We start from the raw sequence: 22,090 nt of genomic DNA, 5'->3' as shown, positions 1-22,090 counted from the left end.
AAAATACTTATTTATTTATTTATTTGGTTCCACCAGGTCTTAGTTGCTGCAGGCGGGTTCCTTAGTTGCAGCTCACAAGCTTCTTAGTTGCAGCACTTGGGCTCCTTAGTTGGGGCATGCGAACTCTTAGTTGGGGCATGCGAACTCTTAGTTGAGACATGCACGTGGGGTCTAGTTCCCTGAGCAGGGATTGAGCCTGGGCCCCCTGCATTGTGAGCATGGAGTCTTAACCACTGTGCCACCAGGGAAGTCCCTTACCTTATATCTTTTTTTGATATTTTTCTAAATCATTGACTCACCAGAGCCAGTAATTAAAGAATTATGCCAATCCATATCATTGGTAACTTGATATTAGCTATGGTGGGAGTAGTTACACTAAAGAAATTGGCAAATGCTACAAATCAGGGCTTCCCCTTCCCTGCTGAGTTCCGTCCAGAACCAATTTATCAGCACACTGCTGCATATATACATTATATCAATATAGATCTACTTCATTTTCAGTGGCTTCATAGAAGTCCGTTCTGTAGCTCAGTGGTTCTGTGTGGTCCTTAGACCAGCAGTATCAGGGTTAACTGGGAATTTGTTAGAAATGCAAATTCTTGGCCTCTACCCAGACTTACAGAATCAGAAACTCTTCTGTTGGGGCCCCAGCAGTCTATGGTCTTACAAGCTCTTTAGGTGATTCTGAAGCATGCTGAAGTTTGAGAAGCACTGTAGAGTATACAGATGTACTGTAAATTATCTGATTGATCTGATGATTTCTATATGATAAATTCCTAGATATATTTTCATTTAACAGTTTTTGGATGCATATTGCCAAATTGTATTCTAAAAAGGCTGTACTAGTTTCCATTCCCACCTGAAGTCTACATCAACTTCACTTTAGGTTCTGTTTCTATATAGAGAAAAGTAGCTGTATTAAAGATCTTACTTCTTTTTTAGCTGTTTGTATCCATTTATACATCCTAGAACTCAGTTCACCTGCATTATCTCCAACAATAAAGTACTTTAATGTTATTTATACTTTTAAAAAGAGAACAGTTTAAAAAGACACAGAAAAAAACTATGCCTTTCCTGCTGCAGAACACATCATATGTGGCTATACCTGTGAGTACCTACCTTTACTCCCTGTTGTGAATGGTTAGATCATTCTTCTTTCCTTACCTCTGGCACGGTATTTCATTCTGAAACACAACTTTAAAATGTACGAAGACTTGCTTGCTGTGAAAGTTGCTACTAATGGTGCCAAGCTGGTAAAACAGGGGAAAAGATCCCAGTAAGAACTTGTGACTCTTCTTGGCCCACATAGACAATAAGCTGGAAGTACTTTATTTTAAAGACTTTTGTTAAATTAGGAGCCAGAATTTATAAGTATTGGGAATTTTTTTCTGTATAGCCATTGTATATTTTGACATTCAGATTTTAAAATTTTACTTATTTAAATTTGATTTTATCTACTTTTAACATCTGACAATGGAAAAGAGAATGGCTAGCTTCTTGGCTGAAACTCCTTTTCTTTAAGAAAAGAAAAAGTCTAGCAGTGCATTTATTTCAGTTCTTAAGTAAAGATGAATGTGAGTGAACTTCCGGCTTTTTTCTGGAATTTATATTATATCTGGAATGTTCTATATTTCTAAATATTTTGCTTCTAACAGTGAGTGAAATATGGTAAAGTGAATGTCAACATATTTTATAACAATATGAATATTGAACACAGCGCATTATTTTTTCATGTAATTTATTAAGTGTGTTCTGTAGTCACATTAATAAGTGATCTGGGGACTTTCCGGTGGTCCAGTGGTTAAGACTCCGTACTCCCATTGCAGGGGGCCCAGGTTCGATCCCTGGTCAGGGAACTAGATCCTGCATGCTGCATCTAAAATGTGGTGCAGCCAAATAAATAAATAAATAAATATTTTTTTAAAGTGATATGGTTTGCAGTATTTCCATTTTTTTCTTCTAGAATTTGTCAAAATTCTTGAAACTTTCTGGAAAACAAATTCAGTAAATATAGTTGTTTTGACCTTTCTTTCATTTGAACCACTGTTCTTTTTTTTTTTGGCCGTGTGGTTTGTGGGATCTCAGTTCCTTGACGAGGGACTGAACCCAGGCCACGGCAGTGAAAGCCCGGAATCCTAACCACTAGGCCACTGGGGAACTCCCTGAACCACTGTTCTTAATAGGGAATATTAATCTTGCCCCTGCAGGAACTTTTAGTCTGATATGAAATAAATTAACTAGTTGAATGTGTACCTGTCAGTTTTCTTCTTTAATATTTGATTGACAAATGATTAAAAATGAGTTCTCAGAGCCACAATAGACAATAATGATTTTTAAAAGAAATAATGATAGCTTAATTATGTATAAATCATTTATTCTAATAAACTTCTACGAAATTTGCTTTCTGCTGTAATACAATCATTAAAAGTTTTAAGTCATTTCTCACTTTAAAAAAAAGTCCTCACAAGGAAGTTATATCTTACAAGGGAGAGGTTTTCCATAATTTTCATTTTAGTGATAAAGTTTTTTTCTGTTAGACTGCTTAACAAAACATCTGATAGATTGAGTATCCTTTATTACCTTTCCTTTGATTTATAATCTCAGTGTTACAACTGGGCTGATAACATATGAGTCTCAACAAAATCTCCGTGGGTTGCTAGGCACTGAGGGCGTTTAAAACCTTTAGACTTAACTATATAGAACAAATTTTGTACTGGAACTTTCTTTACTTCTGTTTTGTTTTGCTGTCAGAATTTCCTGGTAGTATTCAGTTAAGACTCAGGGATTTTCTTCTAGAGATTAGGCAGCCTGTTCTTCCCTTAGGAGAGTTATTCAGTCTTTTTTTTCTTTGTGTTATGTGCTTACCAGGCTGAGTAGCCACTTATTCTAGTAAGAAAACCTATTGCCAAAACACCCAATAGCAGAAAACTGACCTACTTAATGCTGACAAGTTAAAAAAAAAAAATCTTTGGAAATGTACCAGCATTGGATTAACTTCTTCCTTCTCTTGTGGTGGATAGGGTGGAGTAGAGAAGAGGATAAGAAAGGAGAGTGAACTGCTGCAGGGGAGTAAATGAATATTTAATTACCTGAAATGATTTGATTAAAGGCTATTCACTGTACAGCACAGGAAACTCTACTCAGTGCTCTGTGGTGACCTGAATGGGAAGGAAATCTAAAAAAAGAGGGGATATATGTATAGGTATAACTGGTTCACTTTGCTGTACAGTAGAAAGTAACACAACATTGTAAAGCAAGTATACGCCAATAAAAATTTATTTTTAAAAAAAGCTATTCATTTGGTACAATTTGAAGGCCTCTAAAGTGCAGCAGTTCTTCTTGGGTCACTTTAAACTTTGGGGGGGAAAAAAAGCCCTAGGAAATTCCTAGGGCTTGCATGCTAATAATCTAGAAAAGCCCTCTGGTTAAGGTTGTCAGTCAGCATTTCCTGAATAATTGTTTTTTTTGCAGGATATGGTAAATTTATTAAAAACTTTCAGTTATAGTTTTTTTTTTTTTTTTTGCGGTACATGGGCCTCTCACTGTTGTGGCCTCTCCCGTTGCGGAGCACAGGCTCTGGACGCGCAGGCTCAGCGGCCATGGCTCACGGGCCCAGCCACTCCACGGCACGTGGGATCTTCCCGCACCGGGGCACGAACCCGTGTCCCCTGCATCGGCAGGCGGACTCCCAACCACTGCGCCACCAGGGAAGCCCCAGTTATAGTTTTATCAGTGTAGTACATTTCAGAATTGATAGATATTGAAACAAAGAAGAATGTTTGGAATATTTATTTGTAGCAAGTGACTACAAGTCAAGCAGGCAAGTGGCCTTAACTTTATCAAACCTGTTTCCACTGTTATCCAACCTAATTTTCACTACTCTCAGTATCACTAGCTTTAAATTTTAGAGCTGTGCTATTCAGTACAGAAGCCACTAGCCATGTGTGGCTATTTAAGTTTAAATTAATTAAAACTGAATAAAATTTAAAAGAAATTCCTCCATCAAAGTAGCCACATTTCAAGTGCTTACTAGCCAAATGTGGCTAGTGGCTACCATATTGGTAGTACAGATATAAAACATTTTCATCATTGTAGAAAGTTCTGTTGGATAGGATTGTTCTAAAGTCTGCCTCATTCTGTCATTCTTTACTTTTTGTTTCCCAACCTGGGCACTGTTGACATTTTGGGGAGGATAATTTTTTGTTGTGGAGACCTTATACGATGTTTATCAGCATCCCTGGTCTTTACTTACTAGATGCCAGTAGCACTCACCAGGTTGTGACAATCAAAAATGTCTCCAGGGCTTCCCTGGTGGCGCAGTGGTTAAGAGTCCGCCTGCCGATGCAGGGGACACGGGTTCGTGCCCCGGTCTGGGAAGATCCCACATGCCGCGGAGCGGCTGGGCCCGTGAGCCATGGCCGCTGGGCCTGCGCGTCCAGAGCCTGTGCTCCGCAACGGGAGAGGCCACAACAGTGAGAGGCCCGCGTACTGCAAAAAAAAAAAAAAAAAAATGTCTCCAGACATTGCCACATGTCCCCTGGGAGCAAAATCAACCTTGTTTGAGAACCACTGACTACTTACACATATTAGCGCTGTATCAGTTAGTTTTTACTTAATGAAAGGCTAAGTAGCTTAAAATAAATCATTTAATAGCTCATGGTTCTGTGGATTGTCAGTTTGGGGTGTATTGGTCTCCGTAGTCTGGTGGTGGTTTGGCTAGGGCCAAATGGTATAGAATAGCCTCACTTATATGTGTGTTGGTTGGCAAGCTTTTGGCCAGGGTAAGGGTGGGGAGTTTGTTCTCCATGTGTTCTTTCCAGCAGGCACATTCATTCACCTGATGACTCAATGTTATAAGAGTAGCAGAGAGATTGAAATGTGCAAGCACTTTTAAAGTCTCTGCTGTATCACATTTTCTAATGTCCCATTGGCCAAAGCAAGTCATATGTCCAAGCCCAAATTCAAGAGGTAGAGAAAATGAATTCCACCTCTTGATAGGAAGAGTAGCAAAGTCACATTGTAAAGGAGTGTGCATAAGGAATGGGAGGAATTATTGTGGCCATTTTTTTTTTTTTTTTTTTTTTTTTGCAGTACGCGGGCCTCTCACTGCTGTGGCCTCCCCCGTTGCGGAGCCCAGGCTCCGGACGCGCAGGCTCAGTGGCCATGGCTCACGGGCCCAGCCACTCCGCAGCATGTGGGATCTTCCCGGACCGGGGAACGTACCCGTGTCCCCTGCATTGGCAGGCAGACTCTCAACCACTGCGCCACCAGGGAAGCCCCTATTGTGGCCATTTTTGTACACAGTCTACTGCTATTATTTTCTGGACACTACAGGTACCTTACAGCTCTTTGATTCCGTTTATCGTTCCTGTTTTGGGTTTTGTTTATTTGTTCGTGTTGGGTTTTTTTTTTTGCTTTGTTTTTATTTTATTATTGTTTTAAATAATTCATAGTTATTTAATTTTACTCATGTTTTCTCTTTCTGGTGTTCTTGAGTCTTTCCTGTGTTATCATGCTTTCATCTGAGAGTATTTCTTTCTTCACAGATAATTTCTTTTTAAATTTTTAAATGAAGTATAGTTGATTTACAATATTGTGTTAGTTTCAGGTATAGAGCAGAGTGATTCAGTTATATGTATATATATTTTTTCAGATTCTTTTCCATTATAGGTTATTACAAGATACTGAATATAGTTCCTTGTGCTATAGTTACTTATCTGTTTTATGTATAGTAATTTGTATCTGTTAATTCCATACTCCTAATTTATCCCCCTCTTTCCCCTGTGGTAACCATGTGTTTGTTTTCTATGTCTGTGAGTCTGTTTCTGTTTTGTATATAGATTGATTTGTATTATTTTTTAGATTCCACATATAAGTGATAACATGTAATATTTGTCTTTGTCTGATTGACTTCACTAGATAAGTTTTTTCTTTTAGTGTGAGTCTACTGGTAGTGAATATTCTCTTTTTGTCTGAAAGCACTTTTTATTTTGTTTTCACTTTTAAAGGATATTTTCATTGGGCACAGAATTCCAGGTTGGTAGTTATTTTCTTTCAGCATTTTAAGTATATCATCCCATTGCCTTCTGACTCCATTGTTTTTGTTAGAGAGTTAATGTCTTTGGTTTTCATGTTTTCAGTAAGGCCTTTTAGGCAGTTTTCTTTGTAGTTAAGTTGCTTGAGTTCCATAGATACTCTTGAATCTGTAGCTTGATGTCTTTTGTCAGGTTTGGAATATTTCTTCTGATAACTGCTTCTGCCCCACTCTTGCACTCACTTTCTTCTGGGGTTTTAGATGTGTGCTAGATCTTTCTCTGCATCCCATATATCTCTCATGTGCTGTTGGGTATTTTCTTCCTTCCTTCCTTCCTTCCTCCCTCCCTTCCTCCTTCTCTCCCTCCCTTCCCTTCCCTTCTCTTTTCCTTCCTTCCTCCCTCCCTTCCTTCCTTCTTTCTGTATTTTCCATTTTTTTCCCCCTGTTCTTCATCTGGATATTTTCTGTTGACCTATTTTCTATTTCATTTAGTGTCCAATCTGCTGTTACAAGGATCTGTTTTATTATTAATTTTTTATTACGTATTTCTTAGTTCTAGAATTATAATTTAATTATTTTTCATTTGTTTTTGTAGATTCCACTTCTTTGGTGAAATTCTCATCTTGTCATCTATTTTCCTGAACATATTAATCACAGTTATTGTAAAGTGTGTGTCTAATAATTATAATATCTGGATCCCCTTTTGGTCTTTTTCTATTGTCTGCTTTTTCTCTTGGCTTTCGTTCATCCGGTCTTGTCTCCTAGGATTCCTGGCAATTTAAAAAATGAATGTCAAACATTATATATGAGAAATTATAGAGGCTCTTGATGGTGATATTGTTCTCTAGGGAGGATCTGATTTTCTTCTGGTGGTAGTTAGAAGCAGGAGCAGATGACCCTGATTCAGTACAGGCTTGAGATGACTTGAGGCTTTGTTTTAAGCCTCTTAAGGGTTGGTTTAAATCCAGTTTCCCCTTAGTCCAAGAGCACTGTCCTTCAGAGGTATCAAATAGAATCCTGTGGTGTTTGCCAGGGCCTCTCCATCTTGGCAGGCCCTGAACTGTAATTTTTCATTTCCTGGCATTGTGAGACTACCAAAAATTCTACTTACCATTTTGCTTTAAAATAGGCACTTTGCTTGGTTTTTGGCCTCTTGGCCCCACACAGGTTAGAATTCAGTAAATAGCCTGAGGGCAAAAACAGTACAGGATGTCCAGACTCACTTTTCTATGGTTGCCTTCTCTCTGAAATCTTAGCCCCTCAAATCCTGCTTGTCTTGATAAGCCCTGAACTCTGATTTCTGTCTCTGCAGGCCTGTAAGACTGCTAAAAGCTCTAGTCTGCAGCTAGTTGCCTCAAGAGGAAAAAGTAGTGGAGAATGTTAGGCTTAACTATGCATTTCCTTTTTCGCTGGTATTTTGTTTTTTTTATTTTTATTTTTTGGCTGCGTTGGGTCTTTGTTGCTGTGCACAGGCTTTCTCTGGTTGTGGCGAGCAGGGGCTACTCTTTGTTGCGGTGCGTGGGCTTCTCATTGCAGTGGCTTCTCTTGTTGCGGAGCATGGGCTCTAGGCACGTGGGTTTCAGTAGTTGTGGCACACGGGGTCAGCAGTTGTGGCACACAAGCTCTAGAGCGCAGGCTCAGTAGTTGTGGCGCGTGGGCTTAGTTGCTCTGCGGCATGTGGGATCTTCCTGGGCTCGGACCCATGTCCCCTGCACTGGCAGGTGGATTCTTAACCACTGTGTCACCAGGGAAGCCCCTGGTATTTTGACTTATTACATCCTGACTGCCTTCTTTTTTTTTTTTTTTTTTCCTGGCTGCCTTCTTTTTGTTGTTGTTGTTATAGTTTATCTTGCCGAGAGAATTGGTCTGATCTGCTCTATAATAATTTGTAATGGATGTCTCTATTTATTAAGTCATTTATTAAATAATATTAATAATTTTTTTTTTTTTTTTTTTTTTTTTTTTTTTTGCGGTAGGCGGGCCTCTCACTGCTGTGGCCTTTCCCCTTGCAGAGCACAGGCTCCGGATGCGCAGGCTCAGCAGCCATGGCTCACGGGCCCAGCCGCTCCGCGGCATGTGGGATCTTCCCAGACCGGGGCACGAACCCGTGTCCCCTGCATCGGCAGGCGGACTCTCAACCACTGCGCCACCAGGGAAGCCCCAATATTAATAATTTATAATAATAAAGCAGGGCTTCCTTGGTGGCACAGTGGTTAAGAATCCACCTGCCAGTGCAGGGGACATGGGTTCAAGCCCTTGGCTGGGAAGATCCCACGTGCTGCAGAGCAGCTAAGCCTGTGTGCCACAACTACTAAGCCTGTGCTGTAGAGCCCATGCTCTGCAGCAAGAGAAACCACCGCAGTGAGAAGCCTGCACACTGCAATGAAGGGTAGCCCCCGCTTGCTGCAACTAGAGAAAGCCCGTGTGCAACAGCGAAGACCCAGTGCGGCCAAAAATGAATAAATAAATAAATAAATTTATTTTAAAAAATAATAAAGCAATATTATAAACGATTTAAAGCATATATTAATCGTTGTAGTGAACTTAACGTATGGGTATCCTGCCTTCATGCAGCTTATATTCTTGTAGGGAGGAGAGATACCAAGAACACACTTATTTATTTATATTGTGGTAAACAGTAGAGGAGACGTACAGGGTATTATGAGCTTATTATAGAGATTTAGTTCAGATGATGGGGGTGGTCAAGGATAGCTACTTTGAGGAAGTGATATTTGACCAGTGCTCTGAAGGATGAATAGAATTATTTAATATCTCTGAACCAGAATTTTCCCATGTGTTATATACTAATAATAGAAGCAATAATAGAAGGATTAAATGAGCTCTAATTGATAAATGTGCTCAATAAATGGTAGGCCTTTTTACTATTGTACAACTATAAACCATGAACTCTGCTCTCAAGGTATCTAAGCTCTATAGGACATGACATATACCAGTAGTTACAATACATAACTACCTCATTTGTAAACTTCTACATTTTGTCAGGCTTAACAACCAAACTTCTGATTTACCCCCTTAAGCCTACTCTACCTTCTGTCTTCTGCATCACAGTAGATGGCAACTCCATGCCTGCGATTGCTCAGCCCAGCAACCTTAAGGTCATTTTTCATTCTTGACTTTCTCTCACTCTGTACATTCAATTCATCAACAAAATCCTGTCAGCTCCATTCTTAAGATATATCTTAAGATACACGTCCTGGAAAATGACTGTGGATTATTGTAAATTTATTCATTTGGTGATTTCTCATGCAGCGGCTGCTCCAGGTGTGGTCTCTTCTTGAGCTGAGGGCACAGATAGGAAGTGGACCACCTATCTCTCTGACCTATCTTATCTCCACTGCTATCACTCTGGTCCAAGCAACCATCACCTCTCACCTTGATTAGTTCAATAGGCTCCTAACTAGTTCCAGCTTTAATAGCCTCCTCACTAGTTTCAGCTTTATGATCTGTTTACCTACAGTAACCAAAATGATCCTTTAAAAATATGAATCTCATTATTCCTCTGCTCAGAACCTTCCAGTGGCTTGTCTTACTAAGAATAGGAGACCAAGATTTATTGTATTTCTGATGAATAGACCAAATATCCTGTGAAACCCGTTGAAGCACTTGGCTTCCTTTCTGACTTCAGTGTCTACCTTCCCTGCACTGTGGGAGCTGCAGCCACATCATCTCCTTGCTCTTCTCTAGCACAGAGAATATAGTTCTGCCTCAGGACTGGTGCACTTGTTCCTTTGACCTGGAATGTTCTCTCCCACCTCTCTACTTGGGCTTACCCTCTCGCTACTCAATACCTTCAGAGTTGTCTGCTCAAGTATAACCTAATGAGCAAAGCCTTCCTTTATCACTTTATTTAAAAGAGAGTCCTTTCTATCTACCCTCCAACCCCAACACTTTCTTTCCTCTCACCATGCTTGATTTTTCTTCATAACATAACATATATTTGTTTCTTTATTATTTTCACAGTCTCCCCAAATAGAGTACACCACCAGGAGGATAGGGACTTTGGTTCATTCTCTGCCTTATTTCCACGTCTAGAAGAGTATCTGTCCTATAATCGGTCCCCAATTCATATGATGTTTTCTGGTTCAAATTACAATGTTTTTTACAAACTGCATTAAAAAATATTCTAGAATTAAGAAGCAGCACTTAGATGTTTTTGTCTAATATAGGAAGAGGAACTGTTACTCTTTTGAGACAAGTTTTTGGATTAAGATATAGAAACGTGGGTTTCTTTTTTAATTGAAATATAGTTGACGAACAGTATTACATTAGCTTCAGGTGTACTACACAGTGATTTGATATTTGCATACGTTATGAAATGATCACCACGATAAGTCTAGTCCCTATACATAGTTATTGTAATATATTTTTAAAATTTATTTAATTGATTAATTTATTTATTTTTAGCTGCGTTGGGTCATCGTTGCTACGTTCAGGCTTTCTCTAGTTGAGGCGAGCGGGGGCTACTCTTCGTTGCGGTGCGAGGGCTTCTCATTGTGGTGGGTTCTCTTGTTGCAGAGCATGGGCTCTAGGCATGCAGGCTTCAGTAGTTGTGGCACATGGGCTCGGTGGTTCTGGCTTGTGAGCTCTAGAGTGCAGGCTCAGTAGTTGTGGCACATGGGCTTAGTTGCTCTGCGGCATGTGGGATCTTCCTGGACCAGGGATTGAACCCATGTCCTCTGCATTGGCAGGCAGGTTCTTAACCACTGTGCCACCTGGGAAGTCCTATAATATTACTGACCATATTCCTTATGCTGTATGTTATATCCCTGCAGCTTGTATATTTTCTAACTGGAGGTTTGTACTTCTTCATCCCTTTCACCTGTTTCTCTACCTCCACCCAAAATGTGGGCTTCTTGATAGTTCAGGTAGGTGAGTTGGTAACTGGGTAAAATGCTGTACACAAAGGGCAAACATATATGGTTTCATGCCTACTTGATCCTGGAGAGAAGTCTTTTTGGCCTGTTGTAAGTATCCTAATTGGGTCTGGTCTTTTTTTCTTTTTTCTATTTTTTAATAGACTTTGTTTTTAAGAGCAGTTTTAGATTTACAGCAAAATTGAGCAGAAAGTACAGGGAGTTCATATATTCCCTCTGCCCCCACATATAAACAACCTCCACGACTAGTAACATTTGGCACTGGAGCGGTGCCTTTGTTACAATCAATGAACCTACATTACATATCATTCTTACCTCAAGTCTGTAGTTTACATTAGGGTTTGCTCTTGGTTTTGTACATTCTATGGATTTTGGCAAATATATAGCATATCCAACATTAGAGTGTCATATAGAATAGTTTCATTGTCCTGACATTTTCTGTGTTCTGCCTCTTTATCCCTCAAAACCCTCTAGTCCCTGGCAACCACTGACAATCTTTTTAGTGTCTCCATATTTTTGCCTTTTCCAGAATGTCATAGAGTTGGAATCATACAGTATGTTTAGATTGGCTTCTTTCACTTAGTAATATGCACTTAAGGTTTCCCCATGTCTTTTCATGGCTTGATAACTCATTTATTTTTAGTGCTGAATACTATTCCATTCTTTAGATGTATCACAGTTTACTATTTAGCCATTCATCTGTTAAAGGACATCTTGGTTGTTTCCAAGTTTTGGCAGTTATGAAGTAAGCTTTTATAAACAACCATGTGCAGGTTTTTGTGTAGAGTTTTCAGCTCCTTTGGGTAAATACCTGGGAGGAGGGGATTGCTGGATTGTAAGGTAACAGTACGTTTAGTTTTGTAAGAAGCTGCCAAACTCTTCCAAAGTGGCTGTACCATTTTGCATTCCCAGTAACAATGAATGAAAGTAACTGTTGTTCCACATCCTTGCCAGAATTTGATGATGTCAGTGTTCTGGATTTTAGTCATTCCAATAGGTGTGTAGTGGTATTTCATTGTCATTTTAATTTGCAGTTTTCCAGTGGCATATGATTTTGAACATCTTTTCATGAGCTTATTTGCCATCTGTATATCTTCCTTTTTGTTTAGAAATTTATTTATTTATTTATTTATTTATTGGCTGTGTTGTGTCTTCGTTGCTGCGCGCGGGCTTTCTCTGGTTGCAGTGAGTGGGGGCTACTCTTTGTTATGGTGCGTGGGCTTCTCATTGCGGTGGCTTCTCTTGTTGCTGAGCATGGGCTCTAGGTGCAAGGGCTTCAGTAGTTGTGGTGCGCGGGCTCAGTAGTTGTGGCTCGCGGGCTCTAGAGCGCAGGCTCAGTAGGTGTGCACGGGCTTAGTTGCTCTGCGGCATGTGGGATTTTCCCAGACCAGGGCTCAAATCCATTTTCCCCTGCATTGGCAGGTGGATTCTTAACCACTGCGCCACCAGGGAAATCCTGTATATCTTCTTTGTTGAGATATCTGTTCAAGTCTTTTGCCCATTTTTTAAATTGAATTGTTAGTTTTAAGAATTCTTTGTATATATATTTTAAAATATTTATTTTGGCTACGAAGGGTCTTAGTTGCAGCATGCTGGATCTTCGTTGCAGCATGCAGGCTCTTTAGTTGGGGCATGTGGGCTCTTAGTTGCAGCATGCAGTCTTCTTAGTTGCGGCATGCAAGCTCTTAGTTGTGGCACGCGTGTGGGATCTAGTTCCCCAACCAGGGATCGAACCCAGGCCCCCTGCATTGGGAGCGTGGAGTCTTACCCACTGGACCACCAGGGAAGTCCCTCTTTGTATGTTTTGGGTAACAGTCCCTTGTCAGATGTGTCTTTTGGAAATATTTTTTCCCATTCTGTGGATTGTATTCTCTTATCTTGACAGTGTCTTATGCAGAACAGAAATTTTTAATTTTAATGAAGTCTAGCTCATCAGTTATTTCTTTCACAGATCATGCCTTTGGTTTATTTTAAAAGTGATTATCATACCCAGGGTTATCTAGATTTTTTTGTTCTGTGTTATCTTCTACAAGTTTTATAGTTTAGCAGTTTACATCTAGGTTTCTGATGCATTTTTTTTTTTTATAAATTTATTTATTTATTTTTGGCTGTGTTGGGTCTTCGTTTCTGCGCGAGGGCTTTCTCTAGTTGTGGCAAGCGGGGGCCACTCTTCATCGCGGTGCGCAGGCCTCTCTTGTTGTGGAGCACAGGCTCCAGACACGCAGGCTCAGTAGTTGTGGCTCATGGGCCCAGCCGCTCTGCGGCATGTGGGATCCTCCCAGACCAGGGCTCGAACCTGTGTCCCCTGCATTGGCAGGCAGATTCTCAACCACTGCGCCACCAGGGAAGCCCTCTGATGCATTTTGAAATAATTTTTGTGAAGGGTGTAAAGTCTGTGTCTAAATTATTTTTTTTTGCATGTAGCTGTCCAGTTGTTGCAATATCATTTATTAAAAAGACTATCTTTTCTCCATTATAGTGCCTTTGCTCTTTTGTCAAAGATCAGTTAACAATGTTTATGTGGGTCCATTTGGGGCTTTAAATTTTAGAATGAGTTTGTTGATGTCTGCAAAACAACTTGCTGGGATTTTGATTGGAACTGTATTGAATCTGTAGATCAAGTAGGGAAGAATTGATACCTCAACAATATTGAGTCTTCCTATCCATGAACATGGATTATCTCTCCATTTATTTAGTTGATCTTTGACTTTGTTCATCAGAATTTTGTAGTTTTCAGGATCTTGTACGTATTTTATTAGATTCGCCATAAATTATACCTAAGTATTTAATTTTTTAGGTGCTAATATAGATGTATAATTTTTAATTTCAAATTTCACTTGTTCATTGCTGGTATATTATAAGAAAGTGATTGACTTTTGTATATTAACCTTGTATCCTGCAACCTTGCTATAGTTAATTGCTTATTAGTTCCAGGAGTTTTTTTGCCAACTCTTTTGGATTTTCTATATAGATGATCATATCATCTGCGAACAAAGACAGTTTTATTTTGTCCTTCCTATTCTGTATACCTTTTATCTCCTTCTCTTGTCTTATTCCATTAACTAGCATTTCCTAGTTAATGATGTTAACTAGGAGTTATATGATGTTACAAAGGAGTGGTAAGAGGAGACATCTTTGCCTTGTTCCTTTTTTAAAAAAAATATTTATTTATTTGGCTGCCCTGGGTCTTCAGTTGCAGCACGTGGGCACATGGGATCTTCAGTTGCGGCATGCTGAATCTTTAGTTGCGGCATGCGGATTTTTAGTTGCAGCATGTGGAATCTTTCAGTGGTGGCGTGCAGGATCTTTTAGTTGTGGCATGCAGGATCTAGTTGCCTGACCAGGGATCGAACCCGGGCCCCCTGAATTGAGAGCGCGGAGTCTTAACTGCTGGACCACCAGGGAAGTCCCTTTGCCTTGTTCTTGATCTTTTCAGGAAGCCTTCTAGTTTCTCATGATTAAGTAAAATATCAGCTCTAGGTTTTTGTAGATGTTCTTTATTAAGTTGAGGAAATTCCTCTCTACTCTTAGCTTGCTGAGAATTTTTATCATGAATGAGTGTTGGATTTTGTCAAATGCCTTTTCTGTATCTCTTGATATGATCATGTGACTTTTCTTTTCAACCTGTTAATGTGATGGATTGCATTAAATGATTTTCAAATGTTGAATCAGCCGTGCATACCTGAGAATAATCCCACTTGGTTGTGGTGTATTACTCTTATTATACATTGTTGGATTTGATTTGCTACTATTCCTGGTCACATTTTTATTAATAGTTTCATTGGACCCTTTCATGGCATGGTGATCAAGTATTCAGTTGAAGCTTTGAAAAATAGCATATATATGGGATGACAGCATTGAAGTCAGATTTTTTTTCCCTCCATAGGCTGAATTGGTTAAATCTAGCAAGATAGAATTTAGAGCACATTATGTAAAGATTTTTTGAGAATCAGTTTAATATGTGCAGTTAATGGCACAAACTAACTGCCTGCCTGTTTTTTAATTCCAGCTCTATCACTTAGAAGCTTTGTAACCTTGAGCAGTTTGTTTAACCTCTTCATTTCTCAGTATCTTCATCTATAAAAGGGATGTACTAATGGTACTTATCACGTAGGGTTGTTTGAAGTGTAAAAGAAGTAATATACATAAGTCATTTAAAATAATACCTGGGACATGGTAGGGGCTGATTAACTGTTACCTGTGGTTATTATAAAGTTCTGCACTTAGGTTCAAACAAACTCAGTTGTTTAGGATTTGAGTGGTATGGTCTAGCACAACTGAGAAAGATTAGCTAGCTTAGTCTTTCGTTGATTGTAAACATAGGGGAGTGATAGTGTGATTTGGTTAGGATTAAAGGTCTAAAAGAGTGGTTAACAGCCCTGATATTGCCTCTATCAATTTCCCACTAAAATTGTTTGAAGAAAAAAAGAAATATAATATTTTGAGTTTGAGATTGATGGAAAGCCCTTTGCCAGAATCTAGGAGAGATATGTAATTACTTACAAAGTAGAGGATCTGGATCGAGAAAAACCAACCTAAATATTTCTAGATTTTGGCTAAGATTCAGTGAAAGAAGGAAGGAAAATGTTTTATGACTTTTTTCTCATGGTCTGTCCCTGGGCCTATAGGCATAAGGTTAGCACCAACTGAAAAACGGGATTGCTCTTCTTCTCTCCTAATGACTTTCAAGCTTAAAAAAAGTATTCATATAAAAGCAGGCTTTCTTTTTTCAGTGAGACCTAAACTGGACATGCTATATAATATTGCAGACTATCTTGTTGAATTTTTTCTATAACTTTCATCTTTTAACTAACTATACAGTTTACTTAGTTTTATAGTTTATCTCTCCCACAACTAGAATTGTAAGTCCCTTGAAGGCTTTTTTCACTGAAGCACCTACAACAGTGCCTGGGACAACATAGACACTCAGTGAATGTTCGCTGAATGAATTGGATGAGCAAAATCTCAGACTGAAGCTCAATATATTCTGTCAGTGAAAGCAATAGCATCTTGAATTCAAGTCAGGGCAGGGACCTGGAGTTCTACCCACTGGGTCCTGCCCTCTTCTACCCTGTGGCATCTCTCTAAATAGCATAGTTTGAAAACTGGTTTACAAGTAATATCTGTTGCTTGAGTAGGGTTTGCCCATTTCATTTTATCCTTCTTTCTATGTCTAGAAACAGTAATTCCCAGAAAACAGCTGGGCCTCAGTGGGATGGTGGTAGATACATGTGATTGGCTACAGAAAGGCTCATTTCTTATGGGAAATATACTTTCTAAACTATGAAGTTGTATTACAATCACTGGTTGAGAGAGAACCCCTGGTAGCATTGCATGTGATATCAGTGCAGAATATCAGAGAACATTATCATGCTAATGTTTTAGATACTAAACAAAACAAAACAAAAAATCAGCAAAGAAAATCAATAAAGTTGGGATAAAACCCCAAAATATAAACAGAAACAAATAAACCTGTGTTTCAAGTTAATAACATAATTTAAATAACATAATATAAACAAATTAATAACATAAACACCCAAATTAATAAACCTGTGTTTCAAATTAATAACATAAATAACATGTTTTTATATTAAAAACATAAAAGGAAATCAGTAAAGTTGGGATAAAACCGTAAAATATAAACAGAAACAAATGAACCTAACTGTGTTTCAAATTAATAACATAAACACACTGAAGGGAGAAAGTAAGCCAAATAACCTTTGAGCATCCTATACTTTGAAATTCAAGATAAAAAGAGCTGTAAACAAATAACAAACCCTAATTTGTAGGCTGTTTTTTGTAATGGTGTGAATTGGTAATTTTGAAACTATTTTCTATCTATTTTAAGACTCAACAAATGAATGAGTGTATTGAGGAAAATGGGAGCCAGGTTTTTCATTGTTGGAGAAGGGAGTTTTAGATATAAGGAAGAAAAGACTCCAGTGAACCCTGTGATGCTGGATTTGAATCGGAGGTTGTGAACTCATGGCTTTTAACATTTATTTATATAAAGACAGAGAAACATACATGTATGCATATATACACTTACGTATCTTTCTCTTAGAGACATATGTGTATATTTGTATGTATACATATATATGTGTATGCATATGCGTAGATGTGTGTATTTGTGTATATTCCAGCTTTGTTTGCTAAGAGGCCTAGAAGCAGTTACAGTGAACACACCTAACTCCCATATGCTGGTTTCAAAACCATTCTCCACTTAAAGGAAACCACAGCTCCTTGGAGAAATGGCTGATCCCTCCTGATCCCAGGAGGAACTGGATCAGGGAAAGTACAAGAGGAGGCTGGAACATATTATTGTTTCAGAAAGTAAGGAGATAGTCAAAGAATGGTGGGGACAGTCAAAAGGAACAGGAGCCAGTTTGGAGAAGCATCCACTGGCCAAATGAATAATGATAGTTATAGATTATAACCCATTGAAAAAATAAGAACCATACAAATATAAGTAAGTGAATGAATAAATTACTAAGTTGGGGAGAAGTGAAAGTTATTCATTAAAATGGCTAATAGGCATAGAACTGTTGGAATTAGAAAATGACCATTTTGGAACAATTAAAATAGTACTTTTGCACAAGAATCTTATGCAGGTACCAAAACTATGGGGTAAAAGTTTGATGAGGAATATATTTCCGTAGTCTCAAGACAGTTCCTAACAAAATATTTACTTATTACAAAGAGAAAAACAATAACTTCACAGTGGAGAAACTTGGCAGATACTCCTTAACCAAGTGATCAAAGTTAGCATCACTGGTAACCCACTAGCCTCTTGCAGCTTCTGATATGATGCAGTGAGAAGCACCTACCATGACTTTGGGACATTCCTACAAAAATGCATAGCCTGAATTTAAACATGAGAGACCATCAGACAAACCTAAATTGAGGAACATTCTACAAAATAAATGGTCTGTGTTCTTTAAAAATATCAGTCTTGGGCTTCCCTGGTGGCGCAGTGGTTGAGAGTCCGCTTGCCAATGCGGGGGACATGGGTTTGTGCCCCGGTCTGGGAAGATCCCACATGCCGCGGAGCGGCTGGGCCTGTGAGCCATGGCCACTGAGCCGTGGCCGCTGAGCCTGCGCGTCCGGAGCCTGTGCTCCGCAACGGGAGAGGCCACAACAGTGAGAGGCCCGCGTGCCGCAAAAAAAAAAAAAAAAAAAAAATCAGTCTTAAAAGACATAGACTAAGGAACTGTTCCATATGGTAGGATTCTAAAGAGACATTACCACTAAATGCAGTACATGATCCTGAATTGAATTCTGGACTGGGGAGATCAGAGGACATTTTTAAATGGACATTTAAAGGACATTTTTAAGGCAGTTAATGACATTTGAATATGGGCTGTAATTATATAGTAGAAATTTTAACATTGACACAATACTGATTTGGTTAGCTATACTGTAGTTATCTAAGTGAAAGTCTGTGTTCCTAGGAAACTACTTGAAAATATTGAGGGCCGAAATGCTATAGTGTCTGCAACTCACTCTCACGTGGTTCAGAAAAAAATGTGTGAGGAAGAAAGAGACTGACAAAGCAAATGGGGTAAAATGTAAATAATTAGTGATATTTGCAAATTTTCTCTAAGTTACATAAAAAATTTACCTAAAAATTCCTAAATTAAAATATTTGAGTTGTGATTGAACCGACTTGACCTTATCAGTGATTTGTAGAACTCATGAAAAGGACAGAAAAGTTATTCTCAGCACTTAGAGAAAGTAGAGTAGTGAAGGAAATGCTGATCAGGTAGAAAAACTCCAAATTGTTAAAATACAGAGTCGAAGGACCTGATTTTTTTGTTTGTATTTCCGTCCTGGCGTAGTAACCTCGAGCACCTCATGTCCTATGTTAATTTCCTTAAACTTTTATAAAATAGGTAGTTTAAGGATTTCCTGAACATTTCCTATATAACTAATAAGTTTTCTTTAAAAAGGTGCTTTATAAAAATTAGATGGCCTTTGTTCCAGACAGGTAATTTTACAAATTTATTAAGAAAATTTGAAGGCCATTTTTGCAATTATTTGTTAAAAGGGGATATTTTGGGGGATGGAAGTTCTTTCCTTATTAAATCTTTGAGCTACAGTGAACACAGTCATTTTAATAATTATTTTTATGTAATACGTTATTTTAATAATTAATATAATTCATATTTTAGACTAGTAACCTTCATAAAAACTCACCTTGATGATAGTATTTTTTTTTAAATATATTTATTTATTTATTTTTGGCTGCATTTGTCTTCATTGCTGCATGTGGGCTTCTCACTGTGGTGGCTTCTCTTGTGGCAGAGCATGGGCTCTAGAGCACAGGCTCTAGAGCACAGGCTCAGTAGTTGTGGCACACAGGCTTAGTTGCTCTGTGGCATGTGGGATCTTCCTGGACCAGGGATCGAACCTGTGTCCCTGTATTGGCAGGTGGATTCTTAACCACTGCGCCACCAGGGAAGCCCTGATGATAGTATTGATGAGCTGTTTAACAAAATTATCCTATAGGATTTTTGTATAATATAATTCCTATTTTTCCTTTTTTAAAATGCTCACTGTAGGGCCTCCCTGGTGGCGCAGTGGTTGAGAGTCCGCCTGCCGATGCAGGGGACACGGGTTCGTGCCCGGTCTGGGAAGATCCCACATGCCACGGAGCGGCTGGGCCCGTGAGCCATGGCCACTGAGCCTGCGCGTCTGGAGCCTGTGCTCAGCAGCGGAAGAGGCCACAACAGTGAGAAGCCCGCATACCGCAAAAAATAATAATAATAAATAAAATAAAATAAAATCCAGCAGTGTATCCAAAAATAATGCATGTGATCAAGCAAGTGACTTAGTATCAGCAAAGTCTATTAAATAGTCCCTAAATAAATTTGAGAAAAAAGGAATTTATGATAACATTCATAGCCCATGAAAAGATATTTGTAAAAAAAAAAAAAAAAAGATCATTGTATTGTATTGCTAAAATCACCCCCGTCAAAGAAACACCTAACCTTATCACAGATGGATGTATTATTGGTAAATGCAGGTATTGATAGAAATCTCATTATTCATTGTAAAATCATTTTATTGAGGTTCTAAAGACAGCAGTAGTGACAGTTACACTTGTTTTGACTAGTGTAAAATGCCAGGTGTAAAGGGACACAATCAGTCTTTGGTGGTAACGATAGTTGTACCCTACTTTGATGACATGTTTATTTCTTTTTGTTTTTCTCTTAAAAAAATTTCTTCCTACCAGTGCCAGGAATCACTCCTTGACACCGCTCTTCCTGTTTTGGGCCCCTTGAATACTACTAGTCTTAGAAAGTGTATGCGCGGAATGGGATCCGTGGGAGTCGTTGTCAACAAACAACGTCTTATCTATTTGTCTCTTTCTCTATGTATATATGGTATTTTATATTTCAAAGATTCAGTAATTTACCTCTAGGCATTTGACTTTTATCCAGGGGAATTATTTATTATGAATTAGAGGGTATTATGGTTCTGTTTGTATGTGAGTCTTAGAGTTGCTGTGGTGACTTGGAGTGGTCATCTTCGTTATTTATAATAAAGCCCTGATTTCTGGGGGAAGTTGTGAACCTCCTTTTTTTATTTTGTGTATCTGTTGTTTTGTTTGGATTTACATATCAATGTAATGTAGCAATAATTATGTTACTAACAACAATTTTGTGAGATGTTTATTATTCTCATTTTACAGATGAGGAAACTGAGGCTTGGTGAAGTTACGAAACTTGTCCAAAGTCACACAGCTTGTAAAGGGCACAGTCAAGATTCAGAGCCAGGTCTGTCCAACTTCAAAACTCTTAATCATGGCCATGAAACTTTGAAATAGCTGTGAAGTATCAACCTATGATAAGTTGTATTGATATTAATATTGCTTAACTGTCGTTTAACTCTTATTGATAATTTTTTTAATGGTGAGTTTTTTCATCCATAGTAATTTTGTGTATCCTTTAAATATTGTGGAAAGAAATATAATGTAGTAATTGAGGGTCTGAGCTCTGGAGGCAGCTACCTGGGTATGAATCACTAAGCGTCTCCACTTGTGTGACGTTGGGAAAGTTACTTAACTTTTCTGTACCTCAGTTTTCCTATCTGTAAAATGGTGATAGTAATATTATCCACCTGATGAGGGTTATTGTGAAGATTAAATGATTTACTGTATACAAAGCACTTATAACAGTGCCTGCCACACACTACGCATTCAATAAATGTTAACTATTAGTATTACCATCTCCTAGCAACCAGTAAAACAGATGATCATTATTTTTAATACTCTATTAGGAAATTTGGATAAAGCAAAGTTTAAGCAGCTCATGAAATCTACGTAAACCAAAATTAAAATTGAATGAGTTAGACCTAAAGAAAATCATTCATTTGATCAAGTTCAGATCTATTATAAAAGCAGACTGGGCAACTGCTTGTCGGTCTCACATGTACAAAGGGTACTGTATGTGTAAGCACCACACATAGGTCCACTAGTGGTACCCTTTGAGCTCAATATGATCATTGTATGATGAATGTGTTTAGTCTGTTTTCCTCTTGTAAGAGGAATTTGTATTCAAAATAAATGTTTACATTTTTAGGTGACTTTTAAGGAGATGGTGTTTTGGCAACGTTCACAGATAATTATCAAGAATGAAAACTTTACGTGTTATGTAAGATGTTGGCAACATTTCTTCACTTGCAGGAGTGGTTATTAGAACTTACATTGTGGTGATTGTGCACACTGAATGACCTTTGAATCAGTGGGACCACAGCACATTCAACTAGAACTCAGCCATGTACCGATCATATGGTCCTCACTCATACTTATTCCTTGCAGCTATCAGAATTCTGAAGTGTGATATCAACTCTTGCTACAATTAGTTAAAAAGTATATATAATTAGTGCTTAATAAGTTTATACCAATTGCAAAAATATCCATCAAAGTGAGTAATTTGAGTCAAGTTACCTAAAAATTCAAAAGCTGTTATTAAAAATGGGACTTGCTTATATATGAGCCCAAGATTCCAGAAGCTTTAATCTACACATGCATTTACTTTATTCTCTTTATTTTATGATATTGAGCCTTCCTTTCTTTGAACATACTATATCTTGCTAGCTATTTAGATATTTAAAAATATCTTTCAGTAAAGTTTCTTTTTCTCTGTAAAGGTCTCTC

General features: G+C 38.3%; 1 protein-coding gene across 6 annotated transcripts in view; it reads left to right on the top strand.

Moving 5' to 3' along the window:
- NUMB (NUMB endocytic adaptor protein) overlaps positions 1–22,090 on the top strand; it is a 173,501-nt gene that overhangs the window by 67,199 nt on the left and 84,212 nt on the right. For 5 of the 6 annotated variants that reach the window (XM_081229754.1, XM_081229755.1, XM_081229759.1 and 2 more), the window contains exon 3: positions 20,624–20,708. The exons of the other annotated variant lie outside the window; for it this stretch is intronic. The gene's annotated coding sequence lies outside the window, so the exon portion shown is untranslated. The remainder of the gene's footprint in view (positions 1–20,623; positions 20,709–22,090) is intronic. 6 annotated transcript variants of the gene reach the window in all.

The sequence above is a fragment of the Mesoplodon bidens genome (assembly GCF_964165515.1).
Source record: "Mesoplodon bidens genome assembly, chromosome: 3".
NCBI lineage: Eukaryota > Metazoa > Chordata > Mammalia > Artiodactyla > Ziphiidae > Mesoplodon > Mesoplodon bidens.
This window is presented reverse-complemented; position numbering and strand designations above follow the sequence as displayed.